The sequence below is a fragment of the Periplaneta americana genome, chromosome 10 (assembly GCF_040183065.1).
Source record: "Periplaneta americana isolate PAMFEO1 chromosome 10, P.americana_PAMFEO1_priV1, whole genome shotgun sequence".
In the NCBI taxonomy this organism is placed as follows: domain Eukaryota; kingdom Metazoa; phylum Arthropoda; class Insecta; order Blattodea; family Blattidae; genus Periplaneta; species Periplaneta americana.
This window is the reverse complement of record NC_091126.1, coordinates 113638352-113649470: the sequence shown is the minus strand read 5'-3', so window position 1 is coordinate 113649470 and position 11119 is coordinate 113638352. Positions and strand designations below refer to the sequence as shown.

General features: G+C 32.8%; 1 long non-coding RNA gene across 1 annotated transcript; it reads right to left on the bottom strand.

Moving 5' to 3' along the window:
• Positions 1-6215: 6215 nt before the first annotated feature.
• On the bottom strand, positions 6216-10507 carry LOC138707969 (uncharacterized). The gene is made up of 4 exons (XR_011334499.1): positions 10393-10507; positions 9855-9956; positions 9269-9398; positions 6216-8173 (listed from the first exon to the last, which is right to left on the bottom strand). It is a non-coding gene; the product is annotated as an uncharacterized lncRNA (long non-coding RNA).
• Positions 10508-11119: the final 612 nt, after the last annotated feature.

Genomic DNA, 11119 nt, shown 5'->3' with positions numbered 1-11119 from the left:
CCCATCGAAAGCAGCAGTTATGTCCCTACTGTTTTCATTTAGAGCCACTGCTTCTTCTATAGCATTTGTCATAGATTTTTTTGCTACTTCTTCCAGACATTTCAACAGTTGGGAAGTGCAGAAATTAAATTTGGCAGTTGGTGGTGGGAGATCCATTATACCACACAGAGTTTGTGCTGGCTTCCTGCCTCTGCCAATACTTCTCATTCCATACACATATCTTAAATTTACTTCATAACATTTTGTTTTCCCTACCTTATTGTATGTCATACTTGAAGCAGACTCTTTACACTTATTACAAACAACAGACAGTTTAGTTGCAATCCCTCGCCTACTATTTTTATTTTCTGTAAGTTCAACACAGTCGACGCCACTACAATATTTACACTGTACAGTTTTCTTCACCAAATTAGATAATAATTGAATGTCCACAATGATAAAACCCTTTGAATATCCCTCATCACTAAAATAAAAGTTGTCATCACACTCTGGTTTTATGTGAGACAATTTTCTTGCAGAAGCTGAATGCACTTCTCTACTGCAGCTAGGCTCGGACAGTTTATGTTGACTTATATTATGTTTGCTTTTACTTACATTACCATTAAACACTGGTTTTCTTTTGCCAAACTTCTTTAATCTGCCCATTTTTACTACACACACACACACACACTAATAATGCTGAATAAAACTGATGCAAATAACACCACAAAGATTCTTTTTGCAACAAAATTTACACGAGGTTATAACATATTTAATAAGTTGAATTGGGCATTTAAAAAAGGGGCGTGCTACTACGACGCCATTTTTAAATTCCATTTTAAATTTAGGGCATTTAAACCCAGAAACCCCTACAATATATATATTTTTGGATAGAGAATTTATTCAAGAATTCGAAAACAATGAAAACAAAAAGTGACTTTTTGGCCGATTTTCACGTCCTAGTACCCTTAATAAGTTAATTTCTAGGGAGTCGGCCATGGCAATGACGGTGATCTGAACTGATTTTTTTTATCGGTATACTGAATTAAGTTCAATTAATAATCGACAGTGACTTCAGTTTTTGTGTTAACATAGAGCAGTGGTTCCCAACCTTTTTTGACTGACGACATACTTTACTGAACACGTACGATATCGCGACACACATTTGTTTTTATTAATAACAATATAATAATAACAACCAGTGCTTTTCTTCTGGAGAAAAAGGTGATGGAACTCTGTGCAGAATATTTTATAGCCGACAGGGAAATGATTACTGTTCACTGCACAGGAATTTTGTCGTTTTTATCTTCCTTTACGCCCAATTAAGACTGTCAAGGTCTAAGCGAAATTCAAAGAAAAATTATATTGAAAACATAGTTATTCACACATATTTCGGTTCAATGATGAAAAATGTAACAAAAATATGCCCGAACGCCGTTCAGCGCGTTCCGCCAGAGAAAAGCACTGGAAAAAAAAACTTCTATGTAGTGTCGGATATCCAGTGTTGTAGATAGGTCGATGTTAATACGCAATAAAAATAATAAAGAAACAATTAGCAACTTGAGAAGCATTAGAAAAAAACAAAGATATGCGTCAAAAATTTTAACCTATCTATGCTGGATGTCCGATAAAAGATTTTTATGATCGTTTTTGAAAACTCACCTATTTAAATTAATGTGAAGTCTGCGCTTGGTAGGTTGCAAAGTGTTTCTCTATACATGGCCTTATAGTTGACAGGACAACACTTAAATAATCATCACGTAAGTCTGTTCCTTTGTTTATATTTCACTACTCTCATGGTAGAAAATGTTGATTCACACAATTATGACGTTCAAAACAGTAGTTCTATGTGTATTTTTAGTTTATTCAGCACCTTCGACAAAACATTTCCGCATATAAGGCACTTGGGATTTTGTTTATATTCATCTTCACGGTACGTAAAACCATATTGCAAGTATTAATCACTCTATTTACGAAACGCAGTACCGGTACGTTTTTATAAACCCTGGAGGGAAATTACGCTCACATTATTTGAATTAGCACTGCTGTCATCTAACCCAGAACTTGATTCATATTATCTCTTTCGCATTAAAAATTTGCCCATGATAAAATCTAAATAAAACGCTTTTGATAAAATAGTCGCACTATCACCCGCTCACACATACCGTATATACTAAAAGTGACCAATATATTCTGACGATTATAAACTCTTGTTTTTATTAGTGGGAAGAGTAAACGTTCACTTCCATTCGAATTATCGCCAGGCAGAAAAATTAAACTGAGCAATGTTGCAGGTGTTCACGTTTCATTGGTAAAGTCTGTCTCAAATAAAATGTACCATATCAGAGACTTCGTTATAAATAAAAAAAAATGCGTTGTAAAGAGACTTTTTGAATGGCATAAAATTTATTTTTCAATTCCAAAATTTCGCGACACACTCCATGGCTTTTAAGGAACACGGAGGTTCATTGCCGCCTTCACATAAGCCCACCATTGGTCCCTATCCTGAGCAAGAACCCCTGATATAGAGAGTTCAATTAATTTTCAGTGTTCGCGTGTGTTTAATTTTCGAAAAAATGGTTCATTATGGCGTACGTTTGGATGTAGTGCGGATATCAGCAGTGCACACGCAAATAATTATTTTTACTTGTTAGAAACATTGCATTATTGTTATAAATTTTTGCATGACAATAAAGTTTTACTTACATGATTATTCGTATTATTGCCAGTAATATTTTGTATATTGACAGTGATTTTGGTTTCAGAATATGAATGGACACAAATGTTAAAATTTCGGACCGTATTGGTTGAATAGAGTGTCTCTAAATAAATTAAATGAAAATAATTTTCAAAAGATAGTTAGCCAGTGAGACATATTACAATATAAATGAATAATAATAATAATAATAATAATAATAATAATAATAAATTTGTATTAAGAAAAGCCGCCCTAAATAAGGGTTCAATAGATCGGCCTACTAATCAATTCACAAAGAACAATCATTATAAATAATTATGTGAAATTTGAAAGAAAAAAGAAACATTAAGATAAATGATAAGAAAACATAGGAAATCATCCTTAATGGTTGCATTCGAAAAGTCATTTTCTCTGGTTATTGCATAACCAACATAAATTTTGAAAAACTTATGGACCCAGAAATAATAAATAAAAATAGAAAAATAATAAGTGTCAATAAAAATAGTGATATTAATGTAAATAATAATAATAATAATGTTGATAATAATAATAATAATAACAATAATAATAATAATAATAATAATACAACTTTTAAGGAACTCGGAGGTTCATTGCCGCCCTCATGTAAGTCCGCCATTGGTCCCTATCCTGAGCAAAATTAATCCAGTGTGTACTATCAAATCCATTTTGATGTTATCCTCCCATCTAAGTCTCGGCCTCCCCAAAGGTCTTTTTCCTTCCGGCCTCCCAACTAACACTCTATATGCATTTCTATAATAATAAAAAAAAAATAATAATAATAATAATAATAATAATAATAATAATAATAATAATCATAATTATAATACTAATGGTAATGGTAGTAGTAATAATAATATTAATAATAATTGTAATGGTAATAATAATAACTTAATAATAGGCCTAATTATTATTATTATTATTATTATTATTATTATTATTATTATTATTATTTCCACATCAATGATATTTAATATATTTGTAAATGCGCACATTCAAATGTTTCTACTATCTTGAGAAAGACTTTAACAAGTATTTTACTTTTATGAAGTTATTGGAATGTCACAACAAACATTCTTGTTTTAAAAATCGTAATTTAGCGTCTTATAAATTGAACTTGTCCGCCCTTCGACAGTGATCCACGAGCTCGCTAGTCGCTACGTCTTTGTCCTTCGGAAATCCGTAGTATCTTATGTTGGTTCATTTCGTTTTCTTCGAGTGGCTATTGTAGCCATACATTACACAGCCCGGCATTCTATTGCATATTCCTTTCGCATAGATTAAAAAAATTCGCGCAATCTTTGTCACCATAACTAAGTTTAAAGCGATTGCTGTGCTTGATTCCCAGCTCTGACCTCCCAGTGTGACGTCACATGCGCAGACCCGACGCATTTGTGTCAACGATCCGCCACACCAGTATTCTTCCACCATGTACAAGATTTAAACAGAATAGGAATGCCAACATCCAACAATTGATCAACTGAACAAATGAGGTTAATAGGTCATACACAGTACACTAATATGGCTACTTTGACCTCGAATGAAAATGCAAATTAGCTATATAGTATTAGTAATAATAATTCGAATATTATAAAACTGACACATTCTGTAAATAATGGATATTAATAATATCTGTTTAAAACCGTCATATTGGCAAAACTTATAACCAAAGAACTTTCGAAACCAAAGAGTTTTGTACTGCTAATTTTACAAACTCTGTGATCGAAATACAGCCAGCGCTGTCCTGACCACATGCGGCAAACTATGGAACATCTATGAGCATCCAACATCTATCATTTGAGTTAAACCCCCCTGCCCGTGAGTGGCAGGCAAGGAAAATGTCACAAATTGAATCGGCTAGAATCCGCCATTAAAGGGAGTGTTTGCGGCGCGAAATTCGGAAACAGTACCACAATACATTGATGTAGCCTGGTGATAGACACTGTTTTAAACATCTTTTACCAAGGATGGATCGTAATGAAATAAAGATGAATGGCAGAGGAGCGCTGTATTTATTGAAGTATTATATGATTCATCTTTGGCGATATTATAAAATCAATTCAATCACCCATATAAGTTTATACTCGGGATAAGTAAGTGAAATATTGAATAATGGCAATGCCAACATGAATTTTCAGTATTACCAGTATTGATTAAGGCCACAATAATAGATAACTACTCTAATATTTAAAATAATCTATATTTTAGTCCTTTCATGCAAGGGAAGAGAAAGATATATGGTGCTTAGAAAATGTTGTGGTGAAATATGAGATTATCAAAATTCTGGAAACCTGATTTAAAACATAACAAGAATAAATTTTTATCATTGAACAATTTATTAATTGTATAGCTGTCAGTACAGGCTTTTTAATGCAGTAGTAGTAATAGGCCTAGTAGTAGCATAGACAAATAAATAGAAAGACCCCCAACTCAATGCATTACCTTCGACACGCTATTGACGCGACGTCGAGACACTTGGCGGCAAAACATCGGAACTAAGTCTCGTTACACATAGCGGCAGAATGCGGAACTACATCCCTTGTTACACGGCCCGATCGGTATTACAGGTATCCGTTATGCCAACATTAGAGCACGATCGGTACTGCAGATACCTATTATACCAACATATACTGGTATTTTTCATATCGCCAAAGGAGTGTGTAATGGTTTATCAGTTTAAATAACATGTTTAACCACAATATTTATATCACATTTTTGTTTTAACATGTGAATATAAATATAATGGTTGAATATGAAACTGAAAACCATTAACACACACCGTCATTTAACCCTTTTATTAAATTAATTTATCAAATTTGACTAATAAAAGTTTTTGCATCTTCTAGATCAAATATGTAATTGAGATACAGGATGCGAATAGGATAGGATACTTCTCTCCAAAACACCTTAAGCACTATTTTTAAATAATGTTATGTATCATGTATTGGAAGATAAAAACAAAGATTGACTTTGGAATACTGATTTCGAAGTTATTATTGGTCAGTTATATAATTATAATTCGCTCTTAACTTTTTTATGTCAAACATTAGCTTGAAAATAGTCATAAGATGTTTTGCTGTGACATAGTACAACGCACGTTCATAAACATTTATAAAACACCACTTTATTTGTTTTATACCGTCAGAGCTGAACATCTATTTTTAAAAGTAACTGCCATTAGTTTAATATATGGATATTAAAAATCTAAGTAATCAATAATCACCACTGATAAAGAATACAAAGAAAACTATTTGTCTACAACAGACATAAAATTAACTTAGACTTTTAATAAAAACACCATTAAGAAATACAAGTAAAAAAATTATTTTTCATTCTCTGATGTATAGTTGATTCAAAACACTGAACATATTAGAAAAAGTGCAATACAATTTATTAGAGATAAGTCTATACTTCGCAACATTTCCTAATTTTGAGCTTTGATACTGAGTGTTTGATTTGATTGTGGCCCCATTGCTCAAAATATGTCGTTGTTGTATTCTAATGCCAGGGGTTTGACAAAGTCATTTGACCTCTTGCACTCCAATATTTTTCCAAGATATTATCATGGCCAGCCACTGAAGCACAGATTTTGAGGTGTTCCGAATCCATTTCTTGGTTTGAGTTGCACAGTGGGTAGTTAGGGGACTGATATATTCCAATTCTATGGAGGTGTTTGTTTGGCCAGACAGTCATGGCCTGTTGCCAATCTAAATGCAGCTACAGACGATTTTAGTGGTAAATCGGGAATTAACATTGGATTATGATGCAGTGTGTTCCATTTTTTCCCTTGAGATTTGTGTTATCAAATTTTGTTTGTTGAAGTCTAAGTATGTAGATTTAATAAATCTTTTCACAGAGTAATACGTAGATTTAGTAACAGGTCTGTAAGTAGCAGTGCTGCCCTTCTTTGCTAAAGCATCAGCATTCTCGTTTCCCAGGATTCCACAATGGGATGGTATCCACTGGAATACAATTCTTTTATTGAGTGATATTAATTGAGAGAGCATTTTAGTTATTTCTGCTGTTTGAGATGAAAGTATGTATTTAGAGACTATTGATAGAATAGCTGCTTTGGAGTCTGACAATATAACTGCATTCTTAAATTTATTGATGTGGCATAGAAGATTCCTGAGACTTTTACTTATTACAATGATTTCTCCGTCAAAACTTGTTGTTCCACATCCAAGAGATCTATAAAGTGAGAAGAGACAAAATATTGTACCATATTTACTCTCTTCTTAGCTGATGTTATACGACAAGCATTCCATTATAAAAAATTTAGTTGCTTCTGTACCATTAAAGTAGTCCCGCCCAGAAATCCGATTGGGGGACTATTTTGCTGCATAGAATTGGAATATATCAGTCTCCTAACTGTCCATTGTGCTACTCAAACCAAGAAATGGATTCGGAACACCTCAAAATCTGTGCTTCAGTGGCTGACCATGACAATAATTTTGAAAAATACTGGAGTGCAAGAGGTCAAATGACTTTATTGTCAAATGCCTGGCATTAGAAAACATCAACATATTTACTCTGGTCATGATAATATCTTTGAAAAATATTGGAGTGCAAGAGGTCAAATGACTTTATTGTCAAACGCCTGACATTAGAAAACAACAACATATTTACTCTCTAAAAATTCTAAATAATGCACCCAAATCTCACCAGTTGCAGTAGCTGCAGATTCGTATCGCTGCCACTGGACTCCCTCCTATGCCCTATAGATGACACAACTGAAATGCTCAATGTACTAGTAATTATTATTTGTATTTATATTACTATGTAATGTTAACTTAGGGTCTTAAAGATCGTTAGATTTATCATTGCCCTATATATTACAAAAATGATATTGCTCATAATGTACAAGTCAAGTACTCTACTTTTTTTTTTTCAGATGAATGAATGAATTCCCCTTATTTTCCTTCAATTAACTGAAGAAATCAACACATTAAACGAAATGAGATAACAATGATAATAATAATAATAATAATAATAATAATAATAATAATAATAATAATTCATTCTAGTACCGAGGTCATGGAAAGAATGGGGCTCTACCTCCATGCCCCCCAAATGCCTTCTTGGCATGTTACGGGGATACCTTTACCTTTTACCTTTAATAATAATAATAATAATGATAATAATAATAATAATAATAATAATAATAATAATAATAATGATGAATGAAGTCCATTACCATACACTTGTCAACAAAATTAAACACAATTTTGTTAAAAGATAAAGACAATGAATGAAGCAATTATGTTAGGTGGTGAAAAAGGTTAATGTAAGTAGGCTGGTGATGAAGTGGGTCGTAGTTCTTGAGTGGGATACCAAGCATCCCTTGATGGAATGGCCCCTCTTAGTAAGTTATATCTGAAGTCACCGTTATACTGATTACTGCGAAAATGGCTTGCACATATATAGGCCCTTCTGTAAGGATGAGGATTTTCTGCCACAGCTGCCCACATGTGGTACCTGTTACAATCAAAATTCTATTATTTTCTTAAAAAAAATACACAAACCAGGGTTGGTATTAATTTAAATTAATGATTTAATCATGATGTAAATAAAATAATTTTCATTATATTTACATCAAATAATTGTTACTACTTAAATCACAGATTAAAATTATATGCACCTAACATGATTAAGATGAGAAATTAACTTCCTGAAAAAAAATATATAAACGTTTTTACATATGACTGTTCTGCTGCTTCTTAAAACTATTAGCAATATATATGAGTAGCAAACCTGCATCTCTGCAATGAACAAAATATTTTCAATGGTGAAATATATTTTTCTTCCTATGAATTCATATAAAATTTCACCACAGAAAAATCTTTGTTTATTACAGACATATAATTCTAGCATTTTCTGAAGAAATGGACAGGTTTTGAATGTTTGCTTCTCATATGTCTTTCCCCAACTCCTAATTAAGGAGCAACAGAACACATGGTACAGGTAGTCAAGTAGAGCCTACTTTCCTACTTTCGGAATCACCACCTAATTAAAGCACAGTATGATGCTGAGGACTGAAATGAATAGTTGTAGCTCATAACAATATTCAAAGTAAAAGTTGCACAATGCCAAATGGACTACGTATTTATTCTGAAAACACACAATGCTAAGCTCTTCTGATAAATTTATTTGTAAATATTAATCTCCCTAAATAGTTGAATTCTTTTCTAATGACTAACAAACTGAGCATAATATCTTGCCTAAGTCTAAGCTAATTATTATTATCATTAAGTGCAGGTTATTAGTGCTGTAACTCTTCATGTATTAATAATGAGGCCTATGTGTAAACATAGTAAATTATTTTTGAAGAGATGTTGTTAATTACTTAAAATAACACATTAACAAATTACACAATTATGTGGGAACTAATGCACAAATTAAGTTTAAATGAATTACAAAAGAAGGCAAAAACTCATTTTTATAAACAAATATGAATTTGACAAATAATTCTCACTTAAATTAAAAAATCACTACAGTTTACCAACCCTGACTATTTACTGATGTTATATAAGGATATCTTTGCATTGAGCTTATGCCAATGCCATTGCTTACCTTTTAAGCTGTGCTGCATTACTTGGCGCAGGAAACAGGAATAACCAGGTCTTCTCATTACTAACCCATTTCTGACAGTACACTGCAGCACATTCACAGTGTAAAACTCCGCCATTTGTCTTTCTATTAACTGAAACAAACCAGCAGTAGCCTAGTATCATATAGTGCATTAATAACACTACATTTCATAGAACAATTGAAGGATTGCAGTATAATCAACGTTTGTGAAATATTCCTGGAAGAATTCTACCCACGAGTCTATAAAAATAATAAATATCTAAGGCAATTTAACTCTTTTTATTTTATCAAAATTATTCCAGTAAAGGTACTACTGTTAACTGTAAAGTCAAATTTCTAAAATATAGCTTTTCGGGAACAACACTTCTTTACTATTGCGTTACCAAGCTAAGGTACCCCCGCCATCCTTTGGTAACGCAACTGTAAGGAATTACACCGAGAACAACATATTTAGTCATATCAGATTCTGTCCCACGAATTTTAAGATGTCTGACCAACTTAACTTAGCTATATACAAAAATAAGATGTTCGTTCATACCCAAAGTGTATATTAACTCTGTTAGCTTACCTTTAAAGCTCTTGGCGTAATTGTAGTTAGGCCTAATACACAGAAATCATTTCATCATGTGGTAGTGGTAGAAGGAAGGTAATCGCTTTCTGAAGTTTATCCCTGAAAACAATTACAGATCTCAGTTTAATAAACGTTTAAGATATGATGGAAGAATTCAGTTTAAATTAGAAAACATGACGGTGCAGTTAAGCTGCATCTACACGGTTCAGTTTTTCATGCTCGTACGCACGCAGTGTGGGAAGAATATTGAAAGAATCAAGTTTAAAGCGCATGTTGAATTAAGATACATTAAGATTTTCTATCTACAAGTTACGCCATATTAATATTAAAATACCATGTGATGGAGTGTAAACACCGATTATAGTTTCACTGACCAAGTTCTGCAGCAGCGAAAGCTAAAATAATATATTATCCTGCACATTGTGTGCACTTCCGTTATTATTAAATACCAATCTTGCAGGCATTGCTTGAATGTGTGAAGTTGAAAGAAAAGTTGAACCGTGTAGATGTAATCTCAAACACATTTCTTTCTTACCTTTAACGTTGCGAATTATTTCTTGTTGCAGGAAAGCACTAGTAACTTCTCAATTAACTCGATCTGTTCAAATTTCTTCCTTAAGCTGCCATGTTCGTCCATTCCATAATTTATACAAGATTTAAACAGAATAGGAATGCCAACATCCAACAATTGATCAACTGAACAAATGAGGTTAATAGGTCATACACAGTACACTAATATGGCTATGTTGTCCTCGAATGAAAATGCAAAATAACTATATAGTAATAGTAATAATAATCCAAATATTATAAAACTGACACATTCTGTAAATAATGGATATTAATAATATCTGTTTAAGACTGTCATATTGGCAAAACTTTTAACCAAAGAACTTTCGAAACCAAAGAGTTTTGTACTGCTAATTTTACAAACTCTGTGATCGAAATACAGCCAGCGCTGTCCTGACCACATGCGGCAAACTATGGAACATCTATGAGCATCCAACATCTATCATTTGAGTTAAACCCCCCTGGTAGTAGTGACATAATAGTGGTTTAGTAGTAGTGGTAATAGTAGGCCTAGTAGTAGTGGTAATATGCCTAGTATTGGTGATATTAGTAGGCCTATTAGTAGTGGTAAGAGTAGGCCTAGTATTGGTGGTATTAGTAAGCCTAGTATTGGTGATATTAATAGGCCCAGTAGTAGTGGTAATAGTAGGCCTAATATTGGTGATATTAGTAGACCTATTAGTAGTGGTAAGAGT